Source organism: Rhipicephalus sanguineus, chromosome 7 (assembly GCF_013339695.2).
Source record: "Rhipicephalus sanguineus isolate Rsan-2018 chromosome 7, BIME_Rsan_1.4, whole genome shotgun sequence".
NCBI classification, from domain to species: Eukaryota; Metazoa; Arthropoda; class Arachnida; order Ixodida; family Ixodidae; genus Rhipicephalus; species Rhipicephalus sanguineus.
Window position 1 is genome coordinate 170,444,714 of NC_051182.1, and position 23,349 is coordinate 170,468,062.

Genomic DNA, 23,349 nt, shown 5'->3' on the forward strand with positions numbered 1-23,349 from the left:
CAACTTAGTTAATTACAAAACAAAAAATTGTCTGTAGTGCGCAAGGTGGCTGTCAGCAATTTGCGACTGATTTCACTCGCCTGCCTCTAATATAGTATTTTTTAACTCTTGGCTAAAGATAGCTGGGACACCCGGTATAACCGCCACGGTCCAGTGGTTATGGTGCTCGACTGTTGACGGAATCGAATCCTGGTCGCGCCTGCCGCATGGATCATCTCATTCATTTTCATTTATTAATACTGTCAGCCCTGTTGTAGGGCTATTACGTACAGGAGTGTAAGGTGCATTGTAATATTATCATGCACTGAATGTACGTAGATTATACATTACTATATAGATCCCCGGGCATATATACATGCATATATATATAAAGGTTAATATAAATAAATACACAATCACAGACAGAATGTACAATTGATGACAATGAAGTAAGAACATGACCATCACCAAGGGCGTATACCACAGCTTCTTTTTTTTTTCAGGGACGCAGGGGGGAGGGGTCGACGACCTTTACGTCTGTTTGTATATGAGCGCGTACAAAATGCAAAATGTGAAAGTTGCGGTGCGTGGGGCAGCGGCGTAGGCAGAAATTTGTTTTGGGGGTGGGGGGTGGGGAGGGGGGGTGTACGCCCTTGATCCGACATTGGGTCCGGGCAGGTAGGTGTGGTCCAGTGTTATTTTGTGAGCTCTATCCCACCGGAGAAAAAAAATTTCGAGGGGGGGGGGCACGGGCCCGGTGTGTCACCCCCTGGCTACGCCACTGGCGTGGGGGCCCGGTGGGGGAGGCGCGTACACACATGGAAAATGTAAATGTTGCAATGCTTGCGGGGCGGGGGGTTGAAACCCCCAGCACACCTTCCATGGCTACGCCACAGAGAGATTTTTAACAAACATTATTTTCACATTCTTTAGAGAAATTGTCTTTAGACTAAAGTAAAGCAACTTTCTTTAGAGAAATTGTCTTTAGACTAAAATAAATCAACTTTCTTTTAACGGTATGTTAATACAACGTGAAAGTCCATAGCCCGTCATTAAAGTTGGTAGATCGTTGGTTAAACGTTTAAAGACCGTCAATGTCCATTTTTGTAAGGGCCTTCATTGGTATGGCTGACTGTGCTGCCTCCGAATGTTGTAGCGGCGTAGCAACCCTTGAACATTCTCTGTCCTGGTCCTAGCTAGAACTCCCAGGGACAGCTCCCTGAGTTTTTTGTACAATATCATTAGTCTGACTCTGTGCGGTTTCTATTCTGCACTTACAGGGTATCGATATAAACACGGGGCAAGGGAGCACCGTCAAGTCGCGATTCAGGGCCTTTTAGCAGCGAAGCTGTTTTTAGTTGACAGTTCAGCAATGTCGTAACGCTTAGCGCGTTGGAGGCGGACAGGTCACGCAAAGCAGCATCACTGGCAACGCTGATTGCCTTCCGGCGCGCAGTCGTGACATTAATACGGGTTTTGGGCGAGCGGACATGTGCGAAGGGCCTCGGCCGCATTGGAACGCTACCGTAACGTTACAGCGTGGCCGTCTATGAGCATTTCGCCGCAAGGGATCCACATAGCTCGACCTGAAGAATAAAAAATACAACAAAGAAATGCTTAAGGAAACATGGTCAGAACGCAGTTGTCTGAATGAATAAGAAGGCGTAAACCATATCTCAATGTCTAATAGAGAGCAACCATACAACACAGAAATACTTAAAGGAGATTTGCAAAACGGAGAAATTGTTAGAAAGAGTTGCAAAAAGACAAAGAAAGGCAATAGACTGCCGAAAACGGGGATCTGCTTCACTGTTTCGACGGCTTTCAGGGAGTGGTGCCGGCTGCATTATTGAACACGAAAGAGTTTTATGCTGGGTCCACCAAGACTTCAGTAACGTATTTCCGTCGAGAATATGACCTTGATAAAATTAACACTTACGGATACGAAAAAGAAACTAGAATGAAAAGTTTCGCCGCAGGAAATCGAACCTACGCACTCTCGGTCCGCGACCATAAGCAGCCGGCGCTCTTCCGACTAAGCTACCGAGACACATGCCCGACACTCCAGAAAAGTGCGTTATATCTCTCACGCATTCTCTATCGCACGGTGCTCTCTGCTGGCGGGCCAAGGCGGGGGGGGCGGTGCCGCCATCTGTGCGGGGTGCCGTGACGTAATGTGCCATATGACACTTACTAGCGCTGATAAGGAACTATTCGGTGACGACGCAGTTAAAGCATGGCCTCCGAGATTGCGCGCGATCTCGGAGGTCATGTCTAAAGCGTCTCGATACCAGTGACGAACACTGGCCGCGCTGGCATCGGGCAGTCGCCCTAGATGCCCTTACCTTCACTGCCTTTCGCTTCCTGTTAGCGTGGGACTCCTCGTTCTCGGAGTAGTGCTGCTTCCACAAGCACCAATGGTGTGTCTCCGCCGCCCACTGCTTCGAGTGCGATAGCCCCGTTTACTAAAACGGCTGCAATAGGGGCTGCAGAAAGGAAACGATGTCGACGGGCAATTTTGGTGCTTTAGTAGAGCGAGACAGAAGCCAGCGGGACGTGAAACGCCTGCGCGCGTTCGCTGCTCAAGCTACGAACCTCTGCCTCCCGTGTTACTGAAGCAGAGTGTGGCAGTGTACGCACGTGCGCAGACGTAGGTTATCCTATTACTCGGGAGCGCACACCACGCCGTTTCTCTCCTTAATTGACGGCAATTTTGAGAAGTACACGTCGAGTACCAGTGTTTATTTGCTTGTTGACATCATCTTTGCGCGGTATTCATGATATTCTGTGTCCAAGTGTACGTGAACAACTTCAGCTACCACAACGGTTTGGCCATGATCACGAACCCTAGTTGTCGCGATGGAGATGTCCCACTAGGCGTCAACGTGGGTGCGTCCGCGTCAAACGGACCTTTTCGCCTCGAGATCTTTGATTGAAGCCCCCTTGCGTGTGACGTCAAAGAGAGGACTCGGTTACCGCTCTTCGCGCGCGCGCTCGCTACGTGAAGGCTGCTCGACACTGCCGACCAGTCTCTCCTACTCGAGTTATTGAAACCTTAATAATAATATCTGGGGTTTTACGTCCCAAATCCACGAAATGATTATGAGAGACGCCGTAGTGGAGGGCTCCGGAAATTTCGACCATCTGGCGTTCTTTAACGTGCACCTAAATCTAAGTACACGGGCCTCTGCCATTTCGCCTTCATCAAAATGCGACCGCCGCGGCCGGGATCGGACCTGGGACCTTCGGGTCAGCAGCCGAGCACCGTAACCGCTATACCACCGCGGCGGAGAGTTATTGAAACCTTATGGAGCAAGTTCATAAAGCAATTTGTACTCAATGTTTAAGAAAAATAACTCCATCTCCCGCTTAAGGGGATCATGAGGCGATGCGAAGCAGCGTTTCGGCATGTAGAGCCCGCGTTTCAGAGGGGGATGAGAGAGAGGGAGGGGGAGATAGAGGAAGGGGAGAGGGGTAGTGGAGAGGGGAAGGGTGAACGAGAGAGGGGGAGGGGAAATGGAGAGGGAAATGGGAGAGGGAGTGGGAAGTGGAGAGGGAGAGGAGGTGTGTGGAGATGGCTTGCGCAAGCGCTGTAAGGGTGGTCACGCCGCACACCACCACCACCGGATTGAACTCCGCTATAAGATGCTTCACATCTAAAATGCCTTCCGAAATCCAACAGCGTTCCGTCAGGAGCACATTCATTGTCAAATGCTCCTGGTGTCGTCTTCTACCCATCAAGTGTAAATCTGCATGTATGGCGACGATTTCTTTTCGCGACTGTTCTATGGCTGTGGCACGCTCAGAATGACTTTGCGGCCCATTTTCGATCACTGACTTCAGCGTTCGGGCTTCGTCTTCCGTGTCTGTGTCAAAGAGCAATGTACGTATACCGCGTGCTGCGCCTGTTGGGTTGTCAAGCTTGCTCCTTCGATTTAATTCCTGTGTTCGGAGCTTTAGACACATGACAGACGACGTGTGATGTCACTCAATTAAAATAGATGGTCGTTACAGGCAACAACCTTTGATTAAATCTAATTTTTCAGCAGCTGTCATGTACGCGCGTCGTAAGTACTTGAGGTTTAAACAACAAATAAAAGGTCGAGACCACGTTTCAAAAGTGGATGTACGAGGTGATATGAAATATTTCGAGGGTTGTGCGGAGTTATTGTTTTTTTGCAGCATAGTTTAATCCCTTCGTAAATAAATCAATGTTTGCTGACTCGTTCAACTCCATTCGAATGGTATGCTGAACACAATTACTGTAATCACGCTAACGTAGATAAGTACAAAGCTTTCGCATGAAAAGTCCTAGTAAGATGTATTTGTTAATTACTCTCAATGGTCGACTGCTGATAGGGAGTGATGTGGTCACTGTACTAAAAAGACTCGCAGGGTCCCATATGCATTTGCCTAAGATGACTTGAAGGCGAAACCCATCTTCCTCTTTTTTTTCAGTCGATGTATCATTTCCTTCCTCTCGCCCTTCCGAATGCTTTTTGGACGTACCGTGGTTTTACACAGCCTCCAGGATCGGAGGCGTTGCAAGCTACACATCTCCTGATTTTGCATTGCCTCCGTGATCATCCCACCAATCACGGAGGCAATGCAAACCGGCAATGTCATGTGATTACGTCATCTTGTGACATGACGTTATGAAATCACAAATTTTGCCGGTCTGTGGTGTCATGAGGACGTGATAAGGCGGAGTCATCGTGTGACGATTATTTGCATCACTCGTGTTGACGCTGCCGACTTGGGACACCGACGCTCAACCTTTGCGGTTCATCAGGAATGCGAAGCTCTCACCGTAAAATATTCAATCGTGTACAGCGCGGTAAAGAAGAACAATAACCAGCCAAAGGGGTCAAAAGAATGGTGGGAAAGAGCTCTATTTCTCCTCTTGCTGGACATATTCGCCGATTTTCCCTACAGTTTACCAAGCTTTACTATGTAGTGACAAATGAAACAGGAACAGCGGAGCGCGTCCCCCAAGCATTATTAACTGCCTAATGCGTTCCGTCCTGTCATCACCATTGAGAGGCACGGATACCCGGTTAACTACGCAATCGAAATCATGAATCTGGCTCCCGAGCGGCAAACCGCAAGCGTGTATCTATCTCTTATCATAGTGGTGCGAACTGTGCCACGCGCCCCATTGCTGGCCTTTCATTCGGAGCCGATAGTACGAGTAGCAAGTTTTAATGTGCATCCTATTTTCCCAATCTACGCTAGTTGTCCGCAATAACACGCTGGTCGATGAAGTTAACAATTTAATTTTGGGGGGAAACGTTTCGTGTACACAGGTCCACGTGACTACAATTGCGAGTGGAGTGCAAGGTTTCGTTCAAATCTGTTTACATAACGCTAACTTTTCCGAATAACCCGTAAAATTGATCGCGCTTCGCTTCCAAAGCAGCGTAGACTCTGTTTAACTCGCTTGGTGGGACGTTCGCGCTTTCACGAAAGCCTATTGAACGCCATCTATCCAGTGAATGACGCTACGAACTCTGTGGCATGATCTTGACCGCGATGGCTGCATGTATATAGAAAATATTTTAAATGTTAACCTTTATTAACCTCCTGTAATGCTAGCAGCCACCTAAAGAACTATCTTTACAAGAAAATACAGCTAGTAGTCAAGGAACGCTATGCAAAGCGAGCGAACAATAACGAAAATGCTGCTGTTCTAGCCAGAGCCTAGCAGACGTCAAAAGCCTAATCCTAGCTTTTTAGTCACTGGAGTGCCGTTCGCAGCGCCGCCATCGCTGGCGCACGAGGCGCATAGCTGCCAAACAATAGACATGGTACAAGCTCTCATATATCACTACACAATAAGCATTACTTCTGTGAAGACACGTTTCACCTTCGTGGAATACCGATTCCTATCACGGAGGAAACAGCCATATGCTTTTTGCTTTTTTTCTTCTTCTTCTCCTCAACCCTGTATTTGTGTTTCAATGTCTGAAATGAAGACTCAGGCTTATGATGCCCCTCTCGGCAGCGTTGGCACGCCTCGACAACCAGTTGCTTTCCGAGCAATGAATCTTTCAATGCTGCACCGTTAGAGCTTCACGGCAGAACGCTTTAAAGGCTCCGCGCAGGTTTCCACAAATAACTGGCCTCGTTCAGCGACTGTCCCATTGCCGCGTTTTAGTGGCACGAGCAACGAGTGGCACTCCTGTTTCTTCTCCAAGCACTTCCTCTAAAGCACTTACTTCCGGTTTTCCCAATAGTCAGGAAAAGCCTTTTAAGATAGAAATGTTACGAAATCGTTGGTCATGGGTCAAGTTGACAGCCACATTGCATACGTATCATACCGGACAATCGGATTTCAGTAAGGGTCTATTAACTGTCAGGATGAATAATGAAAACTAGTTGAATGGGTTCACTGAAATAGCAAACGCTTTTCTTTTGAGCAACTGGGATTTTCGCGGCTCCTGGTGGAGCAGACCTCAATCACGCGTTTTTTAGGGGCGAAGCTCCTTAAGGCGGCAACCGTTCGTCCCTCGTAGTCGTAGTCGTAGTCGTAGTGCGTAACCAGTCTTACGCTTTGACCTCCAAGGTGGTGCCGGTGGGAGATTTTTCCTGTGCGTTGTTGAACAATAAAAAATTCGCAGCGTTAGCTAAAAGCCGACTTCTTCTGTCTCTCATTCCCATTAGCAGCCATTCTTTACCTCCAAGGTAGTGCCTGGTGAGATTTCTCCTGTGCGTGATTAAACAATAAAAATTTTGTTCAAAACGCCGTTGATTGATGAAATAAACCAACGAAAGACGCCAGATGTTTTGTAAAAGCAAAACGAAAGAACGCCAGATGTTTCTAAAGCAAAACAAAAAGACGCCAGCTGCTTAACGAAAGACGCCAGATGTTTTCTAAAGCAATGGTTTTCTAAACAATGAAAATTCACAGCGTACATGTAAAATGAAAGTGAGCTGCAAGTCGTCATAACTCATCGAACCTTTAGTATAAACGCGCCCGATCTCACGTCGGTGATGATGTACTGGGCAGAATTCACGGAAGATTCACGGTTTACCGATGAACCTCCGCAGCTTCGCCCACTCATCATCATTCACTCCGTGGATATGCTGTGATTTTTTTTCTACGTGGCTTCTGGCATCCGCTAAGGCAGCGCGACGAAACACTGTGTTATTCCGAGGAACACACTGGGCACTCGAATTCAGAGGTACGAGTTCCATTACCATACACCTAAGTGAAGGTTGAGGATCGCTTAGAAAGTTTTAAAATCATTCGTTGGAGCAACGCATGCTCTAAACAGAGGAGGAGCTGGTCAAGCTTACCTCAAATAGCCTCGATTAGCGTGAGCGCGCGCCTTTAATTCTTGGAGTCGAGAACGGATTTGTCATTAGTTCTTAAGGAAGGGAGACGTTTCAAGCTTAACTTTTAGTGTTTTTTAAATAAAAGACGCGCGAAGCGACAGAAATTTCACACAGGGCCTTTTACGGTTCATTTCCTTGCAGCGTTTCTAACTTCAGTACCTCGAAAATATGCACAGCATTGGCGGAGTCGCAAACGGGGCTCAGATGAACCGCAAGTCAGAGCCATCATGTACCGATTTGGCTCCATTGGCAGTTGCCATGCCACTTTGTTTCGTGCTTGGCGTTGTAGACGTAATCCATGTGCTCACGCCGAAGTAATGCGCTTTGCGAGAAGCTCTCCTCAGACAGACGAGTCCGCTGTGAACTCGGGCCGCCAGAGCCCTTCCCGCTGCGTTGCCACCTGCGCGTAATCGATCAGTTTTCGTAGCTCGTTTTGACAACATGGCTCGCACGACTATGTCAGCGCATCATGGTACGGCCAAAACATTCAGGGTACATTCAGTCGCAAACGGGGCTCAGATGAACCGCAAGTAATAGCTATCATCTACCGATTTGTCTCCATCGGCAGTCTGACCTTACGTACAAGGATATCTTCTGTACGGTCAACAGCACATATTAATAATGCGAAAGCGTTACATAACTCAACTGTGAAAAATATCTTGAACACGAAGGGTACCAATTTTGTCGTGACGTCTTTTGCATGTCTAACGGCACCGTATGAATATATTAGCGAACTAAGGGTTACATAAAGGAAATCAACGTACAATAAAGCGAAGCAGGAGTCAATAGATGTACATTGCAATTGCATTGAATTTAGCTAATTTAATGCCACTGAACCACACAAAATTCACCAAATTCAACAAATAAATCACGCATACAGTGATTCAGGCATGAATCATGGCACTCCTACGAAACAAAATATTAACCCTAGAAATACACCATGTCACACGAATGCCGCTACCCGACACCTAAGCCAATGATTGTTGCGGCCTCCAAATTTGTTAAAACACATTTCACATGCGTTTTTTTTTCATATAACGATGTTATTACAGCGCGTTAAATGAATTTTCAGGATGTAGTGATGTACCGCTAAGATCATCTCAAAATAGCTGAAGACACCAACTCCAAAGCTCAACTTTAGGTAGAAGAAATAGAAGACGGCTCCGCAAGGGAACCACAGAAAAACACAAATGCTTGAAGGCTGCAAGATAAACTACTCTAAAATACTCTACACTCTGAACCTTTTCACACCGATAACGATGTTTCGATCACTGAAACAACCTTCGTACACAATAATAAAATTTCTGACAATTCTTTTCAAAGGGTGTAATTACGATACAAACACCCTTCGCACACCCTGATTTCATATAAGGGTGCATGAAGAGCATATCTTCAAAAAAAAATCACAGTTTCGCCGCAAGGGCGAAGCAATGAATGCGATAGCAAGAAATCGAAATGTCACACGAAGAACAAGAAGCAGCTCGATACTTGCAGCGTGCCGCTGAAGCACAAAGAAGGACGCCCTAAATGAATTCGCAGGCATGCACAGGGCAAGCGTGAACTGACTGTCACATTTGTTACGCCTATGTGCTTGAGGAACACGCTGCAAGTGTCGACAGTGGAGAATCAGACGCTTGCTTGCCTTTTTGCTTGCGTTCTTGCTTGCTTGCTTGCTTGACCCTTAATTCTTGGCTCTTACCCACTACAGGGGATTGGCCATAAAACCGGCGGTAATTATAAGTGGGGAAATTTAGAATTTAGACGCTATTAGTTATTCCCTCTTCTTTTAAAGGGCCCCTAAACCACCCAGAGGTCGAAATTTAGTTGTGGCGTTGCAGTTGTGCACGAGTGTACAGCGAACGCTGGCGGAGTTGCACGCGCTTTCTCGTTTCGCTCTTTCCTTCGCCAGGCTGCGTTCCTCGGCTCGTCCCCCCCCCCCACCTCTCCGAGTGCCCTTCCTCAGCGTTCGAGGTGGAAACGCAAGAAGGGAGCGCATCTGCTAGGAGAAAACAGGCTCTTGTTCGCCCACTGGCAGCGTCTCTTGCTCGCGACGTCACCTAATCACACAGGTGACGTCACGGCGGCTGTTGTCGACAGAGCAAAGGCACGATGAGGAGCAGGCGAGCGTCTGTTGGTGGTTTAGTGGCCCTTTAAACTGCGGCGCGTGGAGTGACCCTCTGCGTCTCCTACCACAAGGGGCGTCTGATACAAGGTGTTCCCGGTGTTCTTTGTCTTTTTAGGGGCGAAGCTCCTTAAGGCGGCACCCGTTCGTCCCTCGTAATCGTCGTCATCGTAGTAGTCCGTAACAAGTCTTACGCTTTGACCTCCAAGGTGGTGCCGGTGGGAGATTTCTCCTGTGCGTTGTTGAACAATAAAAAATTCGCAGCGTGCGCGTTAACTAAAAGCCAAATTCTTCTGTCTCTCATTCCCCATTAGCAGCCATTGGCATGTTCCAGTAGGAAAAGTTAGTAGAAGTAGAAGTGTAAGTGTTAGCTAAAAGCCGACTTCTTCTGTCTCTCATTCCCATTAGCAGCCATTGTTTACCTCCAAGGTAGTGCCTGGTGAGATTTCTCCTGTGCGTGATTAAACAATAAAAATTTTGTTCAAAACGCCGTTGATTGATGAAATAAACCAACGAAAGACGCCAGATGTTTTGTAAAAGCAGAACGAAAGAACGCCAGATGTTTTTCTTAAAGTGTAGTAGTAGTAGTTGTATGTAGCCACCTCGCCCGATCGTCAACGGGCGAGGTGGACCGGCAACGGCGCGAGCACCCTGCCGTACGAGAGTTAAATCACACTAAAAGACATACTTTGTGGGCGATACACTCTAGTGAGCTTTCAACTTTTCGTCTTAATGTACATGATAAAGAAATTATTTCTACGAAAAACGCAAGGCACACCTTGAGCAATATATTTGGTTTTGGGACGCTAAATGGAACCATGAGGCGATGCGAAGCCGGAGCACTTGCACGATCGCGTTCCGTTGGCTTTCGTTGGGCATGCTACCGACCTCGCGTCGTGGAACGCGCGTCCTGTCTTCCCTCTTGCCTTTAATTCGCACAGGGCGAGCGGGGAATGCGGTCGCTCTTGGCGCTCTTTCGCTCGGGAGCGGACTTCTTCCTTGCATTTCACCGATCACAAGTGATAATGAAGGGACCACGTAAACCAACAGTACAATAAAAGTTTGATGTTTAATATATACACGATGTTTCACACTCTTTATATTATGTACTGGGCGCATTTCACGGAAGAGTTTCACGGTTTACAGATGATTCCCTCCGTAGCTTCGCCCCACTCATCATCATTCACCCCGTGGATATGCTGTGATTTTTCCTTCCACATCCCGAGTGCATACAGAAAACGGCCACTTTGTCGTGGGCGTCTCAAGGGCAGTATTCGAAATGACAGAAGATTAGGAGCGCTGCGTCTGCAAGTGTCGACAATGGAGAATCAGTCGCTCTTAGATATTTATTTTTCTTTTAAACTGTTGCGCGTTGAGTTACCCCCTGCGTCTCCAGCCCCACGGGGGCGTCTGATGCAAGGTGTTCCCGGTGTTCTTTCTTTTATTTCCCTTCCACATCACGAGTGGGTACAGAAAATGGCCAGTTTCTCGTGCGCGACTCAAGGCCAGCTTTCAAATTAAAAAAGAAATTGGAGCGTGGCGTAATAGAAAACACGCTCACGCTCCTCCGAGATTTGGTTATCACCAGCGGTACATGGTGTATAAAATAGCTCGCCGTTGCTTCGCTAGCGCATACGTGGCGTGTGGCTGAGTTGTCTAACGCAGCGCGCTCGGAAGCGAGGGGTTGCTGGTTCGAACCCGCGGTCGAGTACTTCAAAAACTTTTCTTGGGCTTTATTTTCCTTTGCGCCATTTATATATATATATATATATATATATATATATATATATATATATATATATAAATATATGCATACATTACAAATCCGGGACATGACGGCGTCGACAGACGGCGACGGCAAAAATCAGCCGAGAGTGTCCATATAGTTGCTATCGCAATAATATAACACCTTAATAACTGTAGGATGTGGGGTGTTTCTTGAAATGTTACATATATACATTCTTGTGAAGAAGTTTCGGTATATTACGCTGGCGAATATTTAAGCAGTAAGCGTCAGTTACAATTTACAGCTGCGAGCAGCGACATTCCGATTTTTTTCTATCGATTCTGACCGTTGTGCGCACACACCCACTACTACAACATTTTACGTATAGCATGCATGCACGAAATAAGCACAGTTGCGTCTGGTATTTTCCCAGAGTGGGTGGTGAATTTAGCTATAGTTCCTCCCTGCATGAACTAGCTAAGGATTTACTTGATAGTGCTTCAGAAGGAAGGAAGGAAGGGTTGGAGGGGGGGAAGGAACCGCTTTAATAATCATTTCGATAGGGACCCGCCACAGTGGTCTTTTGGTTATGGTGCTCGACTGCTGACCCGCAGGACGCGGAATCGAATCCCGGCAGGGGCGGTCACATTTTCGATGGAGGCGGAAATGCTCGAGGCCAGTTTACTTAGATTTAAAAAAACCCAGGTGGTCGTATGTCCAGACCCCGGCACTAAGGAGTCTCTCATAATCATATTGTCGTTTTGGGGCATTAAACCCCCACAACCATTATGTATTATTATATACTTTTGAAAGGGTGTTAGGGTGTATGTTTGCTTAAACACCCCATTCCACTTATGCCATAAGGGTGTACTTTTCATATTACACCCTTAAAGGGTGTAAGTCTATGTAGTATGCCCATGAAAAGGACTTAATCCTGCTTGTTACGCCCATTCCGTGCACTCTAAGGCATAATTATCCGAAAGAGGAGTAACGGAGCCCGATAGGCGCACGCGATGAACAGATAGACTGTCGATTAGAAACCGCAGTGAGATGCATGCCGTGTGAAAGCCAGTGAGTCTGCAAAGGGGTACCACCGCGCGGGATATGCAGACCGTGTGCAGAGATACGTTTCGTGTGCAAGCCATTGTCAAGGGAACTAACCATCCTCGTCATTCTTGAGTCAGTCTTCCCACTTGTTTTCGTGGCGGTGTGTCGGCTGTTGCGTCGCCCTCGGACTGTTTTACGTTTCGCCGCGCCCATGAAATCTGGAGCTGGTCTTGCCAAATCGCGACGCTGCGCTGTATGTCTCCGGCGTAGTCACGGCACTGCGTCGCCACCGGCTGGTAATGGCTGCCGAGAAGACAGTCGGCCTATCGGATCCATGATTTCAATCTGAATCTGTGCACAAGTCGGCCCTGCATTCTTTCACAAGTGAGTGATCGCTCTTTATTCTGCCGCACCGATCGCGTTCGGAAACTGATCGTGATTCCCGGTAACAGACTCGATCGTGTCCTATTCGCGCGCACCAAATGTACCGCGGCCACAGGCTTAGGCGTCAGCGAGCCTGTGCTTTGTGTCCGCCTGGATAACGGTCGCTATTGTCGTCGACCGCCGGGCGCTCGCTCACCGAGGATTCGCCGTGGTGATGAGCTGCGAGCTCGCGATATTGGGCAGAGGCCCCGCCGCTGTTCTGCGGCTCGTGCGAAACGCATTGCGGTCGCCGGCAACGAACTCGATTGTATGTCGCGCGCTTGAAGTGCGCCGGTATGGGTGGGCGGGTACATTACCACGTCGACTTCAGCTGAGCTTCGGAGTTCTGTGGATAGTTGTCGCCATTATCGTCGGCTTCCCCGTTTCTCGCTCGTAAGCAGGTCGGCGCCATTCGTGGTGGCGGCCCCGCGTTCCCTCGCTCTTCTGCACGAGATTCGCTGGTGGCAGCGGCGTCCGACGGGCTTGCTCGAGCTGTACGACGCGGCTCTCAGGAACCTGGCCGGTTCGTTGGCGGCACGGTGGTTGGTGGCGCCTCGGCATGATGGCTTCGACTGCCGTACTTGAGCTGTTGCATTATGTGGCTCGAAATGCGTCTTTGATGACATATGACATCTCAGAATTTGCAAATATTTTGTGCTTTGCCAGATGCTACCGATGTCCACAACGTGCAGAATGCTGTGTGCGCAGGGGCATTCAATACCAGTCATCTATAGCTACCGTTGGAGCAGCTTCACAAAATAGATTGTACGAGATATGACAACGCGGTCAGTCGTCACTAAAGCTGTACTGGACATTTTACATTGAAATAAATGAAAGAATGCACAAAGGTCACATGCATACAGAAAATTAAAACGTTTCATTGTCTCAGTTTTCTTTTTCGTTGTCGCAATGACTGCGAAAGACGTGATACATGCATGACTAAATATTTATTTGGCATGTTCTTTTCCGCGCCATTTGTTGCTCACTGCGGAAAAACACACGCGAAAAAAATATTAAGCATTGCGGACACGAACTGCATAAAATCGTCCTTGGGTATTAACAGATCACTTGAACTGGGCTAAAAGGGTCGTCCGAATGGAGCAGTTTAGTGGACTGACTGAGCGTCCGGCGAAGTGCAATTGCGGGGACTAACGGTTCCCGGTAAAGTGTAAATGTTAGCACTAAATGTTAGTCCATTGAGGTGACCTGTAGGGACTAACAGTTAGCTGCATGGGGACTAATGGTTAGACCTGGGGCCTTTAATCCTTAAAGGAATTATACTTGTGGCTCCCCATTAGTCCACAAAGAGACGAACCACAAACCCATTTAACACCCTTTTCCGTAAGTGAGTGGTGTACATGGGTGTGAGTTAGAGATACCAATAATACCTATGTGGGTGTAATATGGTTTGCAGTGCACACTTCAGATACCAAATAAATTTTGGCAAACTCGACTCTTCTCTACATTTAACTCACATTGCGTACATTCGTGTGCGCACTTAAATCCAGCTCAAAATCACAGATGACTGTTTTTAACATTCCTGTGAGAAGTAGTCCCTACACTAATTTACAAAGAGCTCGTAAAGCTGGGCATAGTCATTTTTCTGAGGTCTTGTCTCATCCAGCAAGCGTCTCCAATGAATCAGAGTTGATAAGATTCACCGCACTCGTCAATTTAGTGGCGTTATTAGGAAAACATAGGCAGATGTTGAGAGTCCAAAGGTGGAGTGTTTTCAGTGAAATTATTTTTGACAGAAACATGTGTTGAGGATTCTGGGGGCGGAATTGCGGCCAAGACGAATACGGCCTTGGTTTTTGCCTGACTAATTAAAGGGGCCCTGCAACACCTTTCCTAGTTATATTGGAAGAGTCCCATTATTGACGTATGACTCTTCACCAGTCACATGCCGCAAAAAGTTTTCGAATCCGTCAAGTCTAAGTGGTGTTACCAAATTATAGAGATCACGTTTTGCAGCTTTCTCCCTCAACTCAACGCCGCGAGCGCGCGGAAAACTGCGCGGGGCGTGAAGAGAGGGAGGGCGGAGGTGCGAGGAGGCGCCGAAGAGCCACGTCAGCGCCGGCGGCATTTTTTTTTCTTCGTTTTTTTCTCTCGGGCGTCTTGGCGCAACCACGTGGTCTGTGGCGCCACTTCCGGTCGGCTTGCGCGGTCGTCGTCGAGCGCCCATCGCACCGTGTATCGCGCGCGCTTGAAAACTGCGAGTCGGTTTGGTAATGTTGGGTGTGCACCTCGAACTGCCGTAGTGTTTTCATCGCTCTACCAACCATGGACGCAAACCTGCGTGCGCGTTTGGAACGAATGACAGCTGAGATGGGTTTCGACCCACACTCCGATACACTGCCTCGTCGCACTGCCCGCGCTTGAATGATTGAATCGTATTCAACACGGCAAAGCTGCGTGCACCCTTCTCACAGCGAGTGCGGGCTGACAACAAAGAACTAAAGACTAGAAGGAAGGATCGTGGGGCATCGGGCCGGCGCGGACCCATCCTCCGGCTGTCTGCAGCTACTGTGAAAATGCGAGTCTGCTTGGTTGCTGTGTCACGGTTTCTCAGGAACCTGAGACTACGGGGAGGATACGCCGAGGTACGGCTCGATGACATACTGAACAGACAGCGAACGGGACTCTCGCCATACAGCGAACACAGGTATCCTAAGCTAGCCGGCGCCAGCATTGTTATCAGAGAAATGCTGCACCGCTGCCTCGGTCGCTCGTGAGAACGTGCCGACGATGCAGTTTCCAGCTGACGAGGCAACACTCGAACGGCTGCCACTCTCAACGGCAACCGGCGATGGTCAAAAGCACAGAAATATTCACGATTTCGGCACTGCGCATGGTGAAGAAAACGCAGCCACGAAACTACGAGCAGACGAGCTGTCGGTGAGACCGGAAGTGCTAATATTAATGTTTGTTCGGTGTTTTAACGGCATAACGCAATATAAACATACATATTATCTACTTATTGAACTCTAAATTAACAACGAAGGTAATATTGAGGGTGTTATCGTGATTATAACATCAGTCAATGGTGCAACCGCCGACAATCGCGTCATATATTGCGGACTAATACATCATTTGTCGAGAGAAGAGGTAGCGATTTTCAGCTGACTTTGAGAATTTATTGTAAATTCCAGGCCGCTCGCTTCGCTATAATATTTGGCTCGCGTGTTCTCGAAAGCCTCGACTACCGATTGGCAGCGCTTTTTGACCCTGCTCAAAAAGTGTTGCAGGGCCCCTTTAAGGTGAAAACCTTGCATGCATCATGAAACGCGAGAATTTACCGTCGGCGTGCCGCGGCGTCTTCGTCAACGTAAGTGATGCTGATAATCATCATGTGATGCCGTCACATGGCCCTTTTCTGTACCCACTCGTGATGTGGAAGGAAAGAAAAAATAAAGAACACCGGGAACACCTTGCATCAGACGCCCCCGTGTAGCTGGAGACGCAGGGGGTAACACCACGCGCCACAGTTTAAAAGAAAAAGAAATATCTAAGAGTGCCTGATTCTCCATTGTCGACACTTGCAGACGCAGTGCTCCTAATTTTCTTTCATTTCTAATACTGCCCTTGAGATGCGCACGACGACGTCGTCATTTTCTGTACCCACTCGGGATGTGGAAGGAAAAAAAAACACAAAGAACACCGGGCACACCTAGAGTCACTGTATATCTACCTTTAGGTAGCAGAGTTGCGCATAGGTCCGGCTAGCACCACAGCTATGCGGTGGAGTCCGCACTTCGTTTTGCAGGCGACATGCCTACCATGTCGCCGATTAACCTGTCTGGCGTGTCGAAGACCGCGATCAACATTGGCTGTCGATGGCTAGTGTTAATTCAGTTCGCTGCAGCGGCGGCGTCGAGAAATATAAAAAAAATTGGCCAGGCGGCAGCTTCTCCGCAATGCATGGTTGCTAGCGGCCGTTGGAAGACAGATGCGCAACTCTGCTACCTAAGGTAGCATATACAGTAACTCTAGGCACACCTTGCATCAGACGCCCCTGTGGTGGGAAACGCAGAGGGTCACTCCACGCGCCGCAGTTTAAAAGAAGAAGAAATATCTAAGAGCGTCTAAATTCTAAATTTCCCCGCTTATATTAACCGCCGGTTTCATGGCCAATCACCCGTAGTCGGTAAGAGCCAATAATTAAGGGTCAAGCAAGCAAGCAAGCCTCTGATTCTCTATTGTCGACACTTGCAGCATGTTGCTCAAGCACATAGGCGTAACAACTGCGACAGTTGTTAGTTCACGCTTGCCCTGTGCATGCCTGTGCGTTCATTTAGGGCGTCCCTTCTTTGTGCTTCAGCGGCACGCTGCTAAGTATCGAGCTGCTTCTGGTTCTTCGTGTGACATTTTGATTTTTGCTATCGCATTCATTGAATCGCCCTTGCGGCGAAACTGTGACTTTTTGTTAAATATTCAGTGGTGGGGGATTAAAAACCCTTTCTAGGACACTGTTGCGCGTTAAAGACATAGACAAGAGCACAGGGACACACAAGGAGCTACTCTGTGCTCTTGTCTACGCCTTTAACGCACAACAGTGTACGAGTAATGGCAAACCAACAAGCCCAAGTAGATACCCTTTCTAAAGTAAGAGCGAAAGCCGAATTTGGAGAATTGTACTCACCGGGACAATTCTGATCTTGAAAAAAATTTACTGCCACACAGGCATTTGCAGTGTTCTCAGGAAGCGCCTCCTATGGGGCCGTTCTACGCGCCCAGGAACACTACAACGAAGATGAAAGACAGCGTGCGAATTCTAGGTGGGAACAACGTGTCAGGAAATGTACCGTAAATAGAAGACGGACGGAAAAAAGTAGTTCGTTGGAATAAGGAGACGAAGTGGACTTAAAAACTTTAAAGTACGGCAGGCAACGCTAAGAAAGCACGGGTGAAAGGCAATGCTGTCCTGAGACACTGACGAATTATCGATTTCTCTTAGGCGTTGTAGGCGTTGTACTTTAGTAGCAATTACAGACCCCCACCCCTCCAGCTCGAGCTTTCCGAGAATTACCCGGTACACTAACTGACGGATCCGACCCTCTATGTTTGGGACGGACATGTGATAATCTCTTTGTTTCTTTTTTAGCGACGTTGCTATAGCCTATGCATTTAGGTGGGGCGTCGTACGCTGAAAACCCGGCGGCGGCGAGAGGGCACAAATCCTGCCGTCGAAGGCGCGACTCTGGCATGCGCATTTGTATCCGCCGTTTCCCAATATCTCATGCTCTCTCTCGATCGCGGCCTTGCAGGTGATCAGCCGATTCTGATAGGACAGTCTCATCTTGTTCCGAGTTGACTTGTCATTTCAGGTTGTCGTTTCAGGACATGAACGTAGACCGCCTTTGTGGTCTGTAGCAACTACAGTGCTGTGGGGCTAAGCACGAGGATGAAGGTCCAGTTACAAATACCATTGCGCAATGCTATAAAAAAGTCACAATTTCGCAGCGAGGGCGAAGCAATGAATACGATAGCAACAAATCAGAATCTCACACTAAGAACGGCAAGTAGTTCGATACTTGCAGCGCGGCGCGCAAGCACAAATGACGCACGAAAAGAACACACACAATGCGAGCGCGAACTAACAACTGTCATACACAGGACGAGCACGAACTAACAAATGTCACAGTTTTTACTTCTTTCTGTTTGAGAAGCGTGCTGAAAATGTCGACTATGCAGAATCCAACGCTCTTAGATATTTTTATAGCAGCCATTGAGGATCCTCAAATGAGAGTGAACAGAAATAATAACCGCTTTGTACTTTGGTTAACTAATTATTTTCCCTAAGCAGAATGTGTCATTCTTCTCTTTCATTCTCTCCTATGCCTTTTCCGCTCCCCTATTACACGGCACCCAACTGGAGATCTGACCAACTTCCCCGTATTTCCTTTACATTTTTCTCTCACTTGCTGCAGCATATAGCTTGGAGTGTCATTTACAAAAACATTTATTTCCTTCATTGGTATGGCTGACTGTGCTGCCTGCGAATATTGTAGCGGCGTAGTAACCCTTGAACACATTCTCTGTCCTGGTCCTAGCTAGAACTCCCCGAGACAGCGCCCTGATTTTTTCGTACAATATCATTAGTCTGAGCCTGTGCTGTTTCTGTTCTGCACTTACCAGGGTATTGATATAAACGTGGGGAAAGAGAGCACCGTCAAGTCGCGATTAAGGGCCTTTTAGCAGCGAAGCTGTTCTTAGTCGACACTTTAACGGCGATCTCGTAACGCTTAGCGCGTTGGTGGCGGACAGGTCATGCAAGGCAGCATCACTGGCAACGATGATTGCCTTCTAGCGCGCAGTCGTGACAGTAATACGAGTTTTGGGCGAGCGGACATGTGCGAAGGGCCACGGCCGCACTGGAACGCTACCGTAGAGTTACAGCGCGGCCGTTTATGAGCATTTCGCCGCGCGGGATGCACGTAGCTCGACCTGAAGAATAAAAAAACACAACAACAAAGAAATGCTTAAGGAAACCTGGTCAGAACGCAGCAGTCTGAAAAAGTGAGAAGGCGTAAGCAATAGCTTAATGTCAAATAAATAGGAACCATACAAGCAGAAATACATAAACAAGACTGCAACAAGAGTTGCAAAACAAAGAAAGGCAATAGACAGACGAAAACGGGGATCCGCTTCACTGTTCCGACGGCTTTCAGGAAGTTGAGCTAGATGCATTATTGAACACGAAAGTTTTATGCCGGGGTCCACCAAGATTTCAGTGACGTATTTCCGTCGAGAATATTACGTTGATAAAATGAACACTTAGGGATGAGAAAAAGAAACTAGAATGAAATGTTTGGCCGCAGGAAATCGAACCTACGCGCTCGTGCTCCGCGACAATAAGCAACCGGCGCTCTTCCGACTAAGCTGCCGAGGCACATGCCCGACACTCCAGAATAGCGCCTGATATCTCTCACGCATTCTCTATCGCACGGTGCTCTCTGCTGGCGGGCATAGGCGGGGCGGGCAGTGCCGCCATCTGTGCGAGGTGCCGTGACGTAATGTGCGATGACACTTACTAGCGCTGATAACAAACGATTTGGCGAAGACACAGTTGAAGAATGGTCTCCGTGATCGCGAGCATTCTCGGAGGTCATGGTTAAAGCGTCTCGATACCAGTGAAGAACAGTTGGCCGCGCGGGCATCGGACAGTCCGCCATAGATGCCACTACCTTCACTGCCTTTCGCTTCCTGTTAGCGTAGCGCTCTCGTTCTCGGAATAGTGCAGCTTCCACATGCACCAACGGTGTGTCTCCGCCGCCCACTGCTTCGAGTGCTATAGCCACGTCTAATAAAACTGCTGCAGAAAGGCAACAATGTCGACGGGCGAATTTCGTGCTTTGGTAGAGCGCGACAGATGCCAGCGGGACGTGGAACGCCTGCTCGCGTTCGCCGCTCAAGCTACGAACCTCTGTCTCCCGTGTTGCTGAAGGACAGTGTAGTAGGGTACGCATGAGAGCAGACGTAGGTTACCCTATTACTCGGGAGCGCTCACCACGCCGTTTCTCTCCGTAATTGATGACACTTTTAGGAAGTGCATATCGAGTACCACTTTATTTGTTTGTGTGTCATCTTTGCGCGGTATTCATGACATGTTGTGTCCAGGTATGCGTTAACAACTTCAGCCATCACAACTGTTAATCATAATCATGCGCAGGAGTCGTCGCAATGGAGATGTGCTCCTAGGCGTCCACGTGGGTATCCGCCGCAAAGGAGCTATTCGCCTCGAGATTTTGATTGACACCCTCTTGCGTGTGACGTCAAAGAGAGGACTCGGGTGCCGCTCTTCGTGCGCGCGCGCTACGTGAAGGCTGCCGACCAGTCTCTCCTGCTTGAGTTATTGAAACCTTCTTGGGCAAGTTCATAAAGCAATTTGTACTCAGTGCTCAAGCGAAATGCCTACCGAAATCCAGCAGTGTTGCCGTCAGGAGCACGTTCAGTGTCAACTGCTCCTGGTTATCGTCTGCTAGCCATCAATTTCTACATCTGCCTGTATGGCGACGATTTCTTTTCGCGACTGTTCTATGGCTGTGGCGCTTTCAGAATGACATTGTGGCCCATTTTCGTAACTGACCTCAGCGCTCGGGCTTCGTCTACCGAGTATGTGTCAAAGCGCAATGTACGTATACCGTGTGCTGCGCTGTTGTTGGGTTGTCAAGCCTGCTTTTTTTTATTTAATTCCTGGTTCGGAGTTTTAAGGCGCATGACAGACGACGTGTGATGTCATTCAATAAACTAGATGGTCGTTAACATGTGATTAAATCCCAATTTTCAGCAGCTGCCATTGAAAGCGCGTCGATAATTACTAGTACTTCAAGCTTAAACAAGAAATAAAAGGTTGAGACCACGTTTCACAAATGCTGAATGATGGTGATAATGAAATATTTGAGGGTTGTGCAGAGATGTTTTTTGCAGCATAGTTTATTTCCCTACCGTAACAAATCAATGTTTGCTGATTCCGTTCACCTTCGTTTGAAGGTATGCCTGAACCCAGTTGGTGTAAATCATACTAACGTAGATTAATTACGAAGCTTTAGCATCAAACGCTCGTAGTAGATGTATTTTGTAATCACTCTCAACGGTCTCGACTCCTGATAGGAGGGAGTGATGCGGTCACTGTATTAAAAAGAATCGGCAGGGTCCCTTACGCATTTGCCTAAGATGACTCGAAGGCGAAATCCATCTTCCTCTTTTTGTTCAGTCGATGTATCATCCTCCCTCTCGCCTTCCGAATGCTGTTTGGACGTAACGGGGTTTTGCACAGCCTCCAGGTCGGAGGCATTGCAAGCTACCCACCTCCTGATTTTGCATTGCCTCTGTGATCATCCCACCGATCATGGAGGCAATGTCAAACCGACGATGTCGTGTGATACGTCATCATGGGACACTGACGTTATGAAGTCACAAATTTTGGTGGTCTGTGATGTCATGAGGACGCCAATGACTCATAAGGCGGCCGTCATTGGCGTAATGATTTTTTGCATCACTCGTGTCAATTGACGCTAACCGACCTGGGACACCGACGCTCAATTTTTGCGGTTCATCAAGAATCCAAAGCTTTCACCGTAGATATCAATCTTGTTACAGCGCGGTAAAGAACAGCAATAACCAGCTAAAGGGGCCAAAAGAATGGTGGAAAAGAGCTGTCTTTTCCTCTTCCTGGACATAGTCGCCGATGTATCCTACTCTTTACCAAGTTTTACTATCTTGTGACAAATGAAACACGAACAGCGGATCGCGTCCCTCAAGGATTCTGAACTGTCTAATGCGCGCCGTCCTGTCATCACCATCGAGAGGCAGGCACACCCGATTAAACAGCACTGCACAATCGAAAGCATGAGTCTGGCTCACGAGCAGCAAACCGCAAGGGTGTATCTATTTCTTATTATAATGGTGCGAACTGTACCACACACCTACTGCTGGCCTTTCATTCGGAGCCGATAGTACGTGTAATGTGCATTTTAATGTGCATCCAATTTGCTCAATCTACGCTACTTGTCTGCAATAACCCGCTGGTCGATGAAGTTATCAATTTAAATTTTGGGGGAAACGTTTCGTGTACACAGGTTCACATGACTACAATTGAGAGTGGAGTGCAAGCTTTCGTTCAAATCTGTTTACATAAGGCTAACTTTTCCGAATAACCCGTAAAATTGATCGCGCTTCGCTTTCAAAGCAGCGTAGACTCTGTTTAACTCGCTTGGTGGGACGTTCGCGCTTTCACGAAAGCCTATTGAACGCCATCTATCCAGTGAATGACGCTACGAACTCTGTGGCATTATCTTGACCGCGATGGGCTCTGTGTATATAGAAACTATTTTAAAACGTTAACCTTTATTAACCTCCTGTAATGCTAGCAGCCACCTAAAGAACTATCGTTTACAAGAAAATACAGCTAGTAGTCAAGGAACGCAAAGCAAAGCGATGCGAAACAATAACGAAAATGCTGCTGTTCTAGCCAGAGCCTAGCAGACGTCAAAAGCCTAATCCTAGCCTTTCAGTCACCGGAGCACCGTTCGCAGCTCCGCCCATCGGTCGCGCACGAGGCGAATAGCTGCCAAGTAACAGTAGACATGGTACAAACTCGCATATATCACTGCACAATAAATACTAATTTTGTGAAGACACGTTTCACTTTCGTGTAATACCAACTCCTATGACGGAGGGAAGAGCCATATTTTTGTTTTTTTAGGGGCGAAGCACCTTATGCCGTGGGTCTGTCCATCCTCTGTTTGTAGGTTTGTTGTTTGTAGTAGCCACCTCTAGTTCGTGAGAAGCGCGCGCTCTGGTATGCAGTAGAAGAAGAAGACGACGTTGACGAGTGAGACTCTCGTGCGTGTTCGCCTGTGTGGCATTCTTTCTTCTTTACTGCGCGCGTTCTGGTATGCAGTAGAAGAAGAAGACGACGTTGACGAGTGACACTGTCGTGCGTGTTCGCCTGTGTGGCGTTCGTTCTTTACTATGTCTCGTGTTTTCAACGACACCCGAAGACAACATTTCAGAAGTAACCCGCCATGAGGCTCCCTCTTGGCACGCTTTCTCTTTAGCTCGGAGTCGCCAGATGGAAGACAAGGCTGCGGAACGGAGGGCACGCAAGGCAGCGGCAGCGCGCGCTCGCAGACAGAATCCTGAGGTTAGAGCATGGGTGAGAGCAAGCGAGGCCGAAGCTGCACGTCGACGCCGCGAAGCAGATTCCGCC